The sequence below is a fragment of the Erythrolamprus reginae genome, chromosome 3 (genome assembly GCF_031021105.1).
Source record: "Erythrolamprus reginae isolate rEryReg1 chromosome 3, rEryReg1.hap1, whole genome shotgun sequence".
Taxonomy (NCBI): domain Eukaryota; kingdom Metazoa; phylum Chordata; class Lepidosauria; order Squamata; family Dipsadidae; genus Erythrolamprus; species Erythrolamprus reginae.
The window spans coordinates 183,668,010-183,684,154 of NC_091952.1; positions in this window are offsets into that span (position 1 = coordinate 183,668,010).

The following is a 16,145-nucleotide window of genomic DNA, read 5'->3' on the forward strand; positions in this document are numbered from 1 at the left end:
CTGCCGATGAAGCCTCCTCTGACCAAGGAAGTGTGAGTGACAGGGAAGAGGGGAGTTTGGCAGACAGCCCAGGAGGAGATCAATCATCTATATCATCCTTGGATTCTGAACAAGAATTAATGACACATCCACGCATGCGTAGAGTGATGCATAGGAGACAACAACTGAAGGATTATTACAAGAGAAAATGAGGCCACCTGTGGTTGGGTGGGGCTCCAGTAATTAGGGCTGCTGCTATAAATAGCAGGGTGTGGGTTTGGCCGTTGTGAAAGAGTATCTGATCGCAGTTCTTCAGGAATCATGTGTTGCTGTTTTCTGGAATTTGTTGATTTTTCACGCCTTTGAAACCAAAGTAGAGCAACGTGTGTGTGTGTGTGTCACTTCGTTGGAAGAAGAAGGGATGTGAAGTTTCTTCACAGCTGCTAGCTAAGTACTTAATGACTGCTTAAGGGAAATTGTACAGACTACCCCGTTGTTTTGGGACGAGTGCTCTTTGCAGTACAAAAAGAGTGCTTAGTTTATTTTGAATTTTGTGATAAAGAACATTGTTTTGAATTTTCAAACGTGTGTGTGTCTGCAATTTGTACCCTTGAATTTTCAGGAGGCTCCTACCAGAGAGCCTGGCAGAACAAGAGGACACCCCGGTAGTGCCAAAGATGGCAAGTCTTCACTGCCTGTCTCCTATTGATCTTGTTAACAAAGCCAGAAAATGTCAGTTTCACCCCAATATAAAAAAGATGTTGAGGCTCTAGAAAAAGTGCAGAGGAGAGCAAGAAAGATGAGTAGGGGACTGGAAACTAAAAGGTATGAAGGAACTGATATGTTTAGTTTAAATGAAAAGCAGGACCAGAAGCGACATGATAACAGTGTTCCAATATCCAAGGGATGCTATGAAGAAGGAGTCAACCTATCCTCCAAAACATCTGAAGGCAGAACAAGAAGCAAGGGAAGGAAAGTAATCTATGTCGTTTGGCAGGACCCAGGGGAAGAGCCTTCTCTGTGGTGGCCCCAGCCCTCTGCAACCAATTCCCTCCAGAGATTAGAATTGCACCCACCCTCCTCACCTTTCGTAAGCTTCTTAAAACCCACCTCTGCCGTCAGGCATGGGAGCACTGTGATGTTCTTTCCCCCTGGGCCTCTACAGTTTATACATGGTATGTTTGTTTGTATGTATGTTTGGTTTTATAAATAAGGGTTTTTAGTTGTTTTATTATTGGATTGCTATATGTTGTTTTTATCACTGTTGTTAGCCGCCCCGAGGCCACGGAGAGGGGCAACATATAAATCCAATAAATAATAATAATAATAATAATAATAATAATAATAATAATAATCAAGGAGAGAAGCAACCAAAAAGAAAAAAGAAATTTCCTGACAGTGAGAACGAGTGGAATGACTTGCCTCCAAAAGTAATGGGTTCTCGCCATGATGGCGAACTTATGGCATGTGTGCCAGAGGCAGCACACAGAGCCATTTCTCTGGGCATACAGAGCCATTGCCTGTTGCTCTTCCGGGTTCTGGTATACCTACCCATGTGAGCTTCTTGTGTGGCCCCAAGTGGTTCTGAGCACTTCTGGACCAGCAGATGGTGAGGGCAGGGTAGAAGTTGGTGGTTGCCTGCACAAATGACTCCATTGCTGGGCTGCTCCTTTCTAGGAGCTGCCGTTCTGCAGCTAGTGGCACCGCTGTTAGCCTGGCCACCTTCGAGCGGAACATCAGGGCTTGTTCCATTGGCCATGCAGGTCCCCAGGGCTGTGCCCATTGCTGCCTTCCTCTGGCCATTGTTTCCATCCCTCCCTGCCAGAAACTGTTTTCCTTTCCAGACCAGCTCCAAGCAAGCAGTGCACAAACTTCAGAGCTTTTACACTGCCGCCTGCACCGCTTTTGCTTTGGAAAGGAAAAAAATGAATCCGAATTAGGCAGGACTCACCCTATTACCCAGGTCCCTCCGAATGGGTCTCATAGAAACATAGAAACATAGAAGACTGACAGCAGAAAAAGACCTCATGATCCATCTAGTCTGCCCTTATACTATTTCCTGTAGTTTTATCTTAGGATGGATATATGTTTATCCCAGGCATGTTTAAATTCAGTTACTGTGGATTTACCAACCATGTCTGCTGGAAGTTTGTTCCAAGGATCTACTACTCTTTCAGGAAAATAATATTTTCTCATGTTGCTTTTGATCTTTCCCCCAACTAACTTCAGATTGTGTCCCCTTGTTCTTGTGTTCACTTTCCTATTAAAAACACTTCCCTCCTGAACCTTATTTAACCCTTTGACATATTTAAATGTTTCGATCATGTCCCCCCTTTTCCTTCTGTCCTCCAGACTATACAGATTGAGTTCATCTAGTCTTTCCTGATACGCTTTATACTTAAGACCTTCCACCATTCTTGTACCGGTTTGGACCGGTCTTTGGACCGGTTCAATTTTATCCATATCTTTTTGTAGGTGAGGTCTCCAGAACTGAACACAGTATTTCAAGTGTGGTCTCAAATGTGCTTATTCTGTTAATACTTGAACAGGAACATTAGGAAAACAAGAGTCTTTTGATCAAGTGGCCTTTCCCCCCAAAATAAGAACCAGGCCATCAAATGCCATTGGGAGCAAAGCAAGGCAATCCAGACACAAGTCTGACTCCCCTCATTTGACTTGTTCCACCCTGGTGATACATCATGCAATTCTTAACATCTGACCTTGAAAGCTGACAGAAAGAGTGGCGCAACTACATCAGCGCATCGGTCCCATGCCATTTTTCATGTCACTTTTAGGGCAGGGGATTCTTTCTCAGCTGGATCAAACATTTGACAGTGGGAGTTTGTAGCAGATTTAAAAGGAAAGCAATATATCACAAGACTGCCCTGGTCTTGCACCCTTCCTGCGTTTTAAGTTGGAGTGATCTCAAAAGAGCACAAGACTGTTTTCCCCGCCTCTTTCTTCACCCCGAGATGGTCTCAAAGAAGTCTTGTTTTCTTCTGGTTTTTGTACAGCAAGGCACTGTTGTATGACTTAAAATTATAAATTAGGCCTTTTTTAAAAGAAACATCAGTGTTTTTCTAAAAACAGAATAACAAGAACCGGAGAGACTTTGGCTGCGTGTTTTGCTCCAGAATTTAAATACAAGCAGAATGATACATTCATCATTATAATAAGCAGCGTGGGACAGATGATGGATGCACAATGCCACTTCAGTTTTTAAGGAACTCGTGAGCTGCTGCTTTTCTTTAAAGGCAAGATTCTCTGGGACGGGACGCTTTAGCCCTTGCAAACTAATGTTAGGGAACCAGGCACTATCAATGCAAGTCTCCACTTACAATGGACTTTGAAAAGCTTCTTTCTTAAAACTGAAATGACATTCATGTGACATGTTCCTTTAAGCAGAGAAACGATTTTGGCGCAGGCTTTATGTGCAACATCATATAAGAAAATTATAAGAGGGTTTATTATTTGTGTTCATCTCAGTGTTGTTGACCCGGCGGTGAGCCAATGCAGACTAGATGACTGTCATAGCACAATGGTCCATAACGCTCTGTTCTTTTTTGGATCATGTGCCTCACTCTGGCATAAAGGGGCAGAACATGGATTGTAGAATATTGCCCTTCCTGACATTATACCAGTCTTCACCCGACGTCCAAATGCCACTGGACCATCTTCATTTATGCCAGCCTCTAAAGTAACCCTTCTTAACCTTGATAACTTTATGATGTGTGGAAGGATGTGACAAAATGGACAATGCAAAATTGGTATAGGTACATGGTGGACCATATTCCATTTGAAATTATGGATAAAAGGATAAATTCAGATAATGAAACTGAATTGGGACAACTGATGGGACGGTGGGACAAGGTAGACGATATATGATGAGCAGAATTCGAGACCAAGCTACAAGAAATAAATTGGAATCACTCTATAATATGAAAATAGTTATATTGCTCTTGGGTCAAAGCGGATTATATAAGAACCCCCCCCCCCCCCGATTTGGTGGTGGGGTATGTGTGTGTGTCGGGGTGGTGGGCACATTTCACTATGCACTGTTTTATGTTGTGTGTATATTAAACTTTTTAAAAATTAATAAAAATATTTTTTTTTAAAAAAAAGATAACTTTAAGATGTGTGGACCTCAACTCTCAGAATTCCTCATGGACAGCTATGCTGCATAGAGCAAACTGCATAGACAAAAATAGTCAGGAAATTGATACTTACTTATTTAATTTGGTCAGATTTCCATGCCACTCTTCTCCTCAGACTCAGGGCAGCTTACAACAAAGGAATGCAATGCAATACAATACAATGCAATGCAATGCAATGCAATACAATACAATACAATGCAATGCAATACAATAAAATACAATGAGTGAAATCCAACCTAAGATTAAAACTAATAGTTAAAACCCCAATAGTGTAAAAAGCATTCACTCAACAACCATCACACAATCACATCCATGATCGGAGCAAGATGTAAAGCTCAACAGCCCCAAGCCTGCCGATAGAGTTAAGTTTTTAAAGCCTTGCAAAAGGCCAGGAGGGTGGAGTGGGGATATGGATCTCTGCAGGGAGTTGATTCTAGAGGGCCGGGGCAACCACAGAGAAGGCCCTTCCCCTAAGCCTGTCAGCCGGCATTGCTAAGCTGACAGGACTGCAGAAGGCCAGCTCTGTGGGACCTGACCAGCTGCTGGGATACATGAGGCAGAAGACGGTCCTGCAGGTAACGTGGTCCTAAGCCATGTAGAGCTTTATAGGTCATAACCAACACTTTAAATTGTGTCCAGAGACCAATTGGCAACCAGTGTAGCTCACGGAGTGATGGCGAGATGTGCGAATGCCTAGAAAGGCCCGTTATTACTTGTGTGGCTGCATTTTGCACCAACTGTAGTCTCTGAACATTCTTTAAAGGTAGCCCCATGTAGAGGGCATTGCTATAGTTGATTCTCGAGGTGATGATGGCATGAGTGACTGTGAGAAGAGACTCCCTATCCAAATAGGGCCACAACTGGTGCACCAGGAGAACCTGTTGAAACACCCCGCTTGCCACATAAGTTCCAGTCAAAATGAGATTTCATAGATGCTTCTACCCTCACCCACATCCATTAAGAGTTAGTTGTTTATCAGTTTTTCTTAAAAGTATTGATAAGTGAATTAGTTTGGTCCTAAACTTTGGTTTTCTTATAAATGAATTGTTGGTTCATCCAATAATCGAGGGTATTGTATGCATGCTGGTTTCTGTTCAATTATACATGGCTGACAAAAAACATTGCAGGCTAGGATTCATATTTATTTCAGAGATCAGATATTATACTTTGGCCTATCTCTATCTCTTTCCCTCCCTCCCTCTGTCTCTCTCTCTCTCATCATCTATCTATCTATCTGCCTGCCTGCCTGCCTGCCTGCCTGCCTGCCTGCCTGCCTGCCTGCCTGCCTGCCTGCCTGCCTGCCTGCCTGCCTGCCTGCCTGCCTGCCTGCCTGCCTATCTATCTATCTATCTATCTATCTATCTATCTATCTATCTATCTATCTATCTACCTACCTACCTACCTACCTACCTACCTACCTACCTACCTACCAATCTGGGAAAGATGACTGCATATTACAACTATATATTTTACATTTATTTTATTGAATTGCTGCAACTTTATAGGGAACAGCCATATTAAGGGAATATATTCTTTCAGATTTCTGATACTATTCAGGTTGCTTGTTAAGAACATGTCTAATTACACCACTTTGTAAATGCAATGAAATGATTGATTTTTTAAAAAAATGAGAATGGGAGAAATTGCAGGTGCCTTACTTGCCAGCCAGGTTTGAATAATTTGCTTTGAGAAATCTGGATAGGAAATTTGATGCCCAATTACATTTGCAATGCTTGATATGGAATGCTACTGAAGAGCAATGCAGGATCAAAACTTCTAAAGAATTACGTAAATATGTCTCTTCCAATGCCATGAATAGCTTGCAATGATGCTGGGGCAGGGGATAAAATGGGGAAGAGGGCAGTAATGGAACCCTTGTCCCTTTTGTTATGGGGTTGACATTGCAAATAAGGCTGGCATCAGCTTAGAAACTTGTGCATTCACACTGTATGCTATTATTGCTTAGGAGTGCTTTTATCAACTATGGTTGATGTGCCAGCTGCGAATCTCTCTGGAACGAGAAAGTCTGGCAACCACCCAGCTGAATTAATGTTATGCATTGTTTGTGGCTTTTGTTCAAAACCATTCAAAAGCTTTAATTTATCCCAAATAATGTTTCTGATACAATCAAGGGATTCAAGTGCTCTTTGAGCTTATTGTTTTTCCAATCGATTTCTGTGACTAAATCAAAAGTGTTAGTAGTGAGCTCAACAGTCTTTAAGATTGCCATTTGGAGCAGAGTACTTAAAAAGGAGCCTTGGCCAAGGCCATTTAGGATATTTCTAGTTGTTCTATTTGTCCTTATTAAATACGGAGGAAGGTTTTTCTAGATGGGGATACCTACTTATGAAATGTCTTCTCCAAGGAGATGTGGCCACCACACATTACTTCTGGCATCTTCTTTTTCTCTCACTTATTTTGGATGTTAATCATTTGATATATTTTAAGTACCGTATTTTTCAGAGTATAAAACGCACCAGAGTATAAGACGAACCTTAATTTTTGAGGAGAAAAATAGGGAAAAGTACCTGCTTACCAGTTATTAATCTGGCTACCATACTTAGTCTGGTCAACTTCATCACATTATTTTCTCCCCTGGTTAAGGGCTTAAAAAAAACTTTATTCTGAGACAGTAATAATGAAAGAGCTTGCAAGCGGCAAGAGCTGGGAACATTGTTAGCACCTGGTTAGGGCTTGAAAGAAACATTTGGAGCAGGCAAAGCAATGAAAAAACCCACCTACAAAGACAGGGTTTGGAAAACGTTCTTTGCAGAAATAACAATGAATTTTCTTTAGAGCAAGTTAGAGTAATGGAAAAAAACCCTGCAAAAACTAAGGGCTTGTAAAACATTCTTCCCAGAGAGAAACAATGAAAGAGCCTGCAAGGTAAGAGCTGGGAAGATCATTAGCAGCTAGTTAGGACTGGGGGTAAAAAAGCTACATTCAGCACATAAGACACACCCTAATTATCAGCCTCTTTTAGAGAGGAAAAAGGTGCGTCTTATACACCAAAAATACGGTACCTACATGGTACATGATTTTCATGTAGTTCCCCTCTCTTCTGCTTATATTTTTTTCTATATGCTATTTCTCATGTATTATTTTTTTTCCACGTATATAACTTTGAGCTTGATTAAAAATGGCATAAATAAGTCAATATCCTTTCACCTACAACAATGGTTTCAACCTGAAGGTCAGGACCCCTTTGGGGGTTGAACAATTGTTTCCCAGGGGTCGCCCAAGACCATGAGAAAAGACAAATTTCCCCTGGTGTTAGGAACTAACGCTTCTATTCTGGCATCTTGGAACATAATTTTACAATCTGGCCAATCAGGCGTTTACAGTGGGGGTGTCCCTCTGACCTTCCTGCCAATAAGCTCAAAGCTCTGTTGGGAGAATTGGCACTAGACCTATGGTGGGGGTCACCATAACATGAGGAACTGTATTAAGGGGTCGCCGCATTAGAAAGGTTGAGAACCACTGACCTACTATTTATTGTATGCCTGTAATGTTACAATGTTGTTTTCAGGGGTTTAGTTGTTTCTTAAATCCAGATTTCAGTTCGCCTTTATGTTTTCTGTGGCAAGACCTGCTTCCTTCCACTTGATATTCTGACCACAAATCACCTACATTTCCTTCACTTCATTGTGTTATTATCCCATCAATATCCATTTTGCTGCTTTGGAGGAGATCCCTCTTGGATGAAACATTGATAATATGACCCAGGCATAATTCTTTAGCTACTATTCTAACAGAAACTCAATTAAAATAGCTAACTGTTTGGACCAGATTGGAGTGTACGCAAGAAACGCACATTACACATACATTAATTTAAAATTCAGCATTTATAATTCAGCATTGTGAATAACAAGAGAGGCACAAACTATTGTTCGATAGATGCATGAAAATATGAAACAAATTAGCTTGTGCACTACTACTGAATATTGCAAGTTCTGCTTTTGGAAGTGAGGAAAGTGTCTGAGGCTCTTTAGATCAGAGGTCCCCAACCTTTTTTGCACCAGGGACCGGCTTTAAGCTAGACCAGTTTTCCATGGCCCGGTGGGGGTGGGGGGAGCTAGCTGTCAGCGGCGCCGTAAAAGGGGCGATCAAGAGAGGAATGGGTGAATGAATGGACGGAGGGTGGGAAGGAAGGAAGGAAAGAGGGAAGGTACAGGAAGAAGAAGGGTGCAAAGAAGCAAAGAAAGGTGTGAAAGGGGAGAGTAAGAGAGGAAGGAGTGAAAGAAGGGAATGAGGGAGGAAAGAAGGGAGGAAGGAAAAGGAAAGCAAGAAATGGAGGGAGGAAAGGAAGGAAGGAAAGAAAGAATGAAAGAGGGAAGGGACAGGAACAGAGGAAGGAAGCAAGGAAACGTATGAAAGGGGAGAGTAAGAGAGGAAGGACTGGAGGGAGGGAGGGAAGAAGGTAGGAAGGAGAAAGAAAAGAAATAGAGGAAGGGAAGGTAAGAGAGAGAAAGAAAAAGAGCAAGAAAGAAAGCAAGAAAGAGAAAGAAAGAAAGAAAGAAAGAAAGAAAGAAAGAAAGGCAACTTCAAAGAAAGGCTCACTGAGCATCTCTCACTCTCTCTCTCTTTCTATCCCTCTTTCTTTCTTTCTTTCTTTCTCTTCCTTTCTCTCTCTCCTCTTCCTTTATCTCCCCTCTCTCTCTCCCTCTCTCTTTCTCTCCCCCCTCTCTCCCCCTTTCCCTCTCTCTTTCTCTCTCTCTCCCTCTCTTGCTATCTCTCCCCCCTTTCCCTCTCTTTCTCCCTCTCTTTCTGCTTGCGGACAGGCTGGCGAGGAGGCCAGCCTGTCCGCAAGCAGCCCGAGGAACTCAGAGGTCTGGAGGCGCCGGCGGAGCGGAGAGAAGCCCCCGCTAGGCTGCGCGCTCCGGTCTTTCCTCGGCCCTTCGGAAGGATCGCGCGCCTCTTCTTCCTCCTCGTTTCTTGGTCCCCATCCTCCTTTCTACTTTCTCCCCCTTCTCTTCCTAGCCCACTCGGAATATTCAAAATAAGAAAAGCCTTTGCCGGCGAAGGTTTTTCTTATTTTGAATATTCCGAGTGGGCTAGCAGGGAGATAGGGAGCGCGCGCAACCGCCCGTGCGCCCCCGACATTCAATATCACCTTCCGCCGGCCCCGCCTCTCCTGCAAACCCCCTTGCTGAGAGCCCGGGGCGAAAGTGCTCTCGGCAAATGTGAGGCGGGCAGGGCGTGCGTTCCGGGTGCGGGAGAAGCTGCGGTGAAAGGCAGGAGGTGGCAGAGGAGCAGAGGGGGCAAATCGGGCGAGTGGTGGGCAGCGCGGAAAGGCCGAGGGGGCCCTGGCGCCGCGGACCGGCTGAAAAACCCCAACGGCCCGGTCCTGGTCCGCGGACCGGCGGTTGGAGACCCCTGCTTTAGATTGATTTTAAAATACACCATAACACATACCTAGTGTATTTTAACAGTAATATGATATTCATTCCATAAACCAAAATGTTGTCTTTAAGGCAATCAGTTATGTTCTGTCGGGCTCTCTGGCAGACTCCTCCCAAAAATTCACAGGTACAAATTTCAGACACACACACGTTTGAAAATTCAAAACAATGTTCTTTATAAGGAAATTTCCCTTAACCTAAGCCCTCTTTTGGTATAGCAAAGAGCACTCATCTCCAAACAAACTGGTAATTTGTACAAGTCCCTTATCAGTTTTGTGATACTTAGCTTGCAGCTCTGAGGCAATTCACAGTCCTTCTTCTTTCACAAAGTGAAACACACTTTGCTCTGGTTTAGTTTCAAAGTGGGGAAAAATCAGCACACAAAAGGTCAGTCAGTAAAGCAGTCACGAAACACAATGATCACATAATCCTCCACAATGGCCAAACCCACAGGCTGCTATTTATAGCAGTCTCACTAATCACCACAGCCCCACCCAATCACAGGTGGCCTCATTTTCTTTGATAATAATCTCTCAGTTGTTGTTGCCTATGCATCGCTCTCCGCATGTGTGGCTGTATCATTAACTCTTGTTCTGAATCCAAGGAGGAGCTAGATAATTGATCTCCTTCTGAGCTGCCTGCCACACTCTCCTCCTCCCTGTCACCCATGTCTTCTTGGTCAGAGGAGCCTTCATCAGCAGATTCCACCAGGGGCAAAACAGGCCTGCAGCATGTGGATGTCTCCCCCACATCCACAGTCCTTGGGGCAGGAGCTGGGCCAGAGCTAACCACAACAAGTTATATCTCAAAAATATTATCTTAGCTTAGTCTGCTATTTAAATATGCTGGGCATAATTAGATGTATACACATTTCTTGCATCACATTCTTCTAATCCAGATTCTTTCTGATTTGTTGAAATCAAGTCCTGTAATTCTTACACTAGGATTTCATGTAAAGCAACTTGCTTCCATACTCATTATGTCCTGTGAAATATTCTTAAAATTTGTAAACAGTTTATGTAAATATTACAACTCTTTTCATTTTTGAATAAACCAGTTTTATAGAAAACACCGTTATATATCAAAAGGCCTATTGAAATAGGAATACTACTGTATTCAAATGGAACATGAAGTCCATTCTTTAAGAACATCTTTTGATCAGTTTGGTCAATGTCCATCATTTCTACAACTGTGAAAAACAAAATAGAATGTACCACTTTTGTTAAGAATAAAATGAAGGCTTGGAAGCCGATGTCTTAGAAGAACTTGAATGATTAAAGATAAATAAGGCAATGGGTCCAGATGGCATCCACCCCAGAGTTCTTAAGGAACTCAGATCTGTCATTGCTGATCACTGATTTGTTTAACCAATCCTTGTTAACAGGAGAAGTTCCTGAGGATTGGAGAATGGCCAGTGTTGTGCCTATCCACAAGAAGGGCAGTAGAGAAGAAGCTGGTAACTACAGGCCAGTTAGCTTGACATAAGTTATAGTTAAAATAGAACTAGAACACATGGCGTCTTGGTTTGTAGCCTGCTGCCTTAACTAGTATACTATGTATACTCCTTAAAACTAGTATACTATGTAAACTCCTTAAAACCCACCTCTGTCGTCAAGCGTGGGGGAACTGAAACATCTCCCCCGCCTATGTAATTTTTTGTGTATGATATGACTGTATGTATATTTTTTATATATTGGGGTTTCTTGTTTTTTAGACTTTTTAAATGTATTATTGTTATCTTAGATTCTAACTATTAGATTTGTCATTATATATTGTTTTTATCATTGCTGTAAGCCGCCCCGAGTCTACGGAGAGGGGCGGCATACAAATCTAAATAATAATAATAATAATAATAATAATAATAATAATAATAATAATAATAATAATAATACAAAACTGGCTCTATGGATAGACTTTATTGTGTCCAACCCTTGTCCCAGGAAGAAAAAATATTTTTACTGGGGGTCGGGAAACTTGAAAGAAAATGAACAGTAGCTAACAGGAAGGAAGAAAGTTCTGTAAAACTATTTTCTGCTTTCCCTGCCAATTGAATTTTACTTGTTGTCAGATCTGCACACTGGAGTGAACACATGGATCTGTGGCGGAGACTGCCCAGGTGATATGCAGGTGTTTCTGTTTACAACCTTTCCCTCACCAACAGCAGCCAGGATTTAGCAGATGATGCTCCCTGGTTTTTCGGGTGAAAGCAGAGATATTGCACAGGTTTCCAGATGTTGGCTGTTGATAAGTATATTTGTTTTCATCATCAAAGCAACTTCTTCCTTTCTGCAAATCATCTTTGCAGATGTTCTCACCACAGTGCTTTGGCCCATTAAAAGAGTTTGGCATTTTGCAGAGTAGCTGTACCATTCCAGGGTCTGTTATGTTTCTGCTAATCCTGTAATCCCCGACACCCTTCCACTGCATACTGCCAGCCCAAGAACTTTGCAATCAGAAACAGAGCTCAACACAGAGTAGCAAACTTTGATTGGCACCTAAGCAGGTATTTCCTCAAGCATTTCTCCCCATCCTTGGCAGGGAGAACAGAATACTAATCAATTAAATAATGATTGATGTAAAGTCTTTCCACCCCAGCTGAAGATCTGAGAAATAATTCCTCTTCCCAGTGGTATAGCTGCCTATATATTGTGGTTTATCAATCAGTTAATTCAGTGGACTGGAGCAGGGGTGAGTTCTAACTTACCTTGCTGCTGGTTTGCTTTCTCCTGCACCGCATGGCCAGGTCTTGTGGGTGCATACATACTTTGCTTGCACACACATGCACAGTGACAAAAAAATCCAAAATAAATCCCCCCCCAAAGCCAAAAATAAGATGGCGGCTGCATGCGCAGTACCGGAAACCTGGCTTCTACGCATGCACAGAAGAAAAAAAATGTAGGGAAAAAGATTCCCCATTTTTTTTAAAAAAAAAGATGGTTCCCATGACAGGCGGCCACTAAATTGGTTCTGTGATGTCATCAAGATGTCAGCAGCAGTTTGCTACCAGTTCAAGTGAACCAGTCTTTTCCCTTAAACTTTAAACTTTACCCTTAGACTATCCACTGTTGACCTCTCCGGAATTCCTAAGAGGTCAGTAAGTGCACCAGCCTTCCATCCCCTGTCCTAATGTTTCTCTATTACTAGTATCATGTATACAGTGAATGGCTACCAAAATTTTTACTACCACACTGTGGGCGTAGCTTATGCAGGACGCCTTGCATTTTCTTTCAACATCTTTCAGTGCAAATTGGGTGCTCTGGGGTGGAGCTCCATTTTTGCTACTCCACTGCGTTCCCCCCTATCCAGGCAGTAGCCCACCCATGCATGTATATAAACACTGTTATATCTTTGTATGCTACCAATACATACTTGACAAAAAAAATAAATCCATAAAAATGAATAAATAAAATAGACTCCACCTCTGGACTGGAGCACTGGTCAGAATAGTAAGTTGTTAGTATTAGACTTGTTTGTTGTCAGGTCCAGTTGATATTACTAAATAATTTATAACTTGTCATAACTTATCATCATTATCATTTTAGCCATTGTCTATCGGATGAAGGCCTTTTCCTCATGTTAACCAATATGGTCCTGAGCTTTCATTTGCCAATGAGGCCCATCATACTTGCTGATGTTGTTGATTCATCTTGTTTTAGGCCTCCTTCATGGTCAATTTTTTTCAAGTTCGATGACTGCCTTGGTCCACCTGCTATCAGTTCTCCTTGCTATGTAACCAGGCCATTTCCATTTCAATTCTTTTACTCTCTTGTTGATATCGTATATTTCCTTTGTTCTCTAATCCATGTCCAGGTCTTTCTATTTTGTCTTGTAATGCCAAGTATGCATCTTTTGATAGCTTTTTGCACCATGATATAAGTGGGGCAAATAGCCAATTGAATTTATATAACAGTTTTATTATGAGTAAGATTATTGGTCTTTACTCTAAGAGTTTGCTGAAGTACTTTATTTTATGTGGGATAGACTGCATTGATTTGGGGTTAATGGTTCTGAACTGTATAGCAGGGGTATCCAGCCTTGATAACTGTAAGACCTGTGGCTAGGGAATTCTGGGAGTTGAAGTCCACAAGTCTTAAAGTTTCCAGGGCTGGAAACTCCTGCTGTAAAGTTTCAGATGCTCACTAGAATGGTAGTTAAGAATTACATTTCTCTTTCTTTTATTTTTTTTATTATTTTTTTAATAAAATATTTTTATGAAATTGCATAGACAAACATGACATACATAACATGCAACATTTAGTGGAGCTACAATCGCTCCGCTCAGAGTAGAAGTCATCTTTACATTCAAATATTAAAAAAGTGAAAAAATTAAATCTTGTCGTTGTTTAACACCATCTATGAAATACTACTTAGAAATATCATTTTTAAAGTGGTAAATAAAAACACATCTAAAATATTTAGCAACATATCTAAAAGTTTTAAAATTCTAACTTAACTTGAGCTAAAGTAAAGGAAAAGGAAGAGAGAAAAAAAGACAAAAGAGTAAAAGTAGAGGAAAGAAGGAATTCACATTTATATCGTGAATAATCATCGTCTAGTGCTATATAACTACTAAATGCTAATATGTTTAAAATACTATAACAATAAAACTATCTCTTTTTCTTTATATCCCACCAAATATATACCTTTTGCCAAATCTTGGCAAGAATTACATTTCTCTTTCATTCTACCTAGTGCTTTGTTGCACCACAGATCTGAAAATCCCAACCATACCCCTAATAAGAAGACCATTTAAAACAGTGATGGTGAACCGTTTTTTACTCGGGTGCCAAAAGATTGTGTGCGCATGCTATCAAACATGCGCAAGTGCCCACATCCATAAATCAATGCCTTTCCCAACTTCTGGTAGACCCAGTAGGCTCGTGATTCACCCTTCCCAGGTTGCAAAGGCTTCCCTGGAGCCAGGGGAGGGTAAAAACACTCTCCCCCACCCCCGGAGGCTCCCTGGAAGCCAAAAATGCCCTCCCAGAGCCTCTGTGTGAGCAAAGAAAACATCTGGCTGGTACACACATGAACTAGAACAACGGCTCATGTGCCAACAGATATGGCTCCATGTGCCACCTATGGCACCCATGCCATAGGTTCGCCATCACTGATTTAGAAGGACTACAGATTTAGACCTAAGTGCTTTCTGGCTGTAAGGTAATAATAAGGTAATAAATTCATATGTTCCAATATGAATAAATTGGAGGTAAGGTAAGGTAATAAATTCATATGTTCCAAAAAACTTGCTTTGCCCAAAATATCTATCTTCCTTTTCCTTCTGGAGAAAACTACATAGAAGTAAGAACAACTGTTTTGTGGATCAAGAGCTATGCCAGTAGTAACAGCTACACCCATGTGTTTCTTTAGGATCAAGAATTCAGTCTTATTTTTATTCTTCTCCGGAGATCTATGATATAATTCCAAGCTAAACAGCATGACATTTATGTGATATATTGCATGCAGAAAATACAACAAATCTTTTTTGGCTGTTTTAAATTTGCTTGCTGTGGATTTGTGAGTCTGAGAGATTTTTAAAAACAGAGTAAAGAGAGAGCTAAATAATTCACAGTATATATGAAACTCTTCTTTTTAAAGAGAACCTGATAGTGTTGGACAATTGCCAATGTAACTTTGGAAATTGTTGTTTGTTTGTTTGCCTATTTATCTATTTATGTATCTATTTATGCATCTACTTGTCTGTCTGTCTGTCTGTCTGTCTGTCTGTCTTTCTGTCTGTCTGTCTTTCTATCTATCTATCTATCTATCTATCCATCCATCCATCCATCCATCCATCATCTATCTATCTATCTATCTATCTATCTATCTATCTATCTATCTATCTATCCATCCTTCCCATCCCTCCATCCCTCCATCCCTCCATCCCTCCATCCCTCCATCCATCTCTCTATCTCTCTATCTCTCCCTCTCTCCATCTCTCCATCTCTCCATCTCTCCATCTCTCCATCGATCTTTCTTTCTTTCTTTCTATCTATCTATCTATCTATCTATCTATCTATCTATCTATCTATCTATCTATCTATCTATCTATCTATCTCAGAACTGAGCCTGATATCTATGTGATTCTCTGCCCTAGAGGAGGCCCCAGAGGCTTTTCAATAGCCTTTTGGAGGAATATTTTTTTATTATTATTTTTATGTCAGTTGCCAAATATGTACGTAGTTTATTTTATTTTTTGCATGTGTAAAACACAGGAATTGAGCCCCCAACCGTGCATTAAATGTCACAATAGCTTTGTGTAAGTCTTTTCAGTTGAGTAAAGGCTTTTTTTAGTTGTGGTGCCCATCTGCGAAATGTTCTCCTTGGAGAGGCGTTTTTATAGGTTTATATTTTATGTTTTTAATTTACTTTTTGTACCATCTAGAGAACTCTGGTTATTGGATAGTCTTAAAAGTGTCAGAAATAAACAAATATATATTTTTTTAAAATTGGAAAATGTTAACAACATTTTGATTTGCTGTTTGCTTACCGGACAAGAACCTCATGTAGGGGTGGGTCTTTATGCATGTAGGCCAAATACAGGTTACATCTTAAGATCCTTAGAGATCTGGAAAAGATGCTCTGAGTGTATTCTGCTGAACTTGATTAT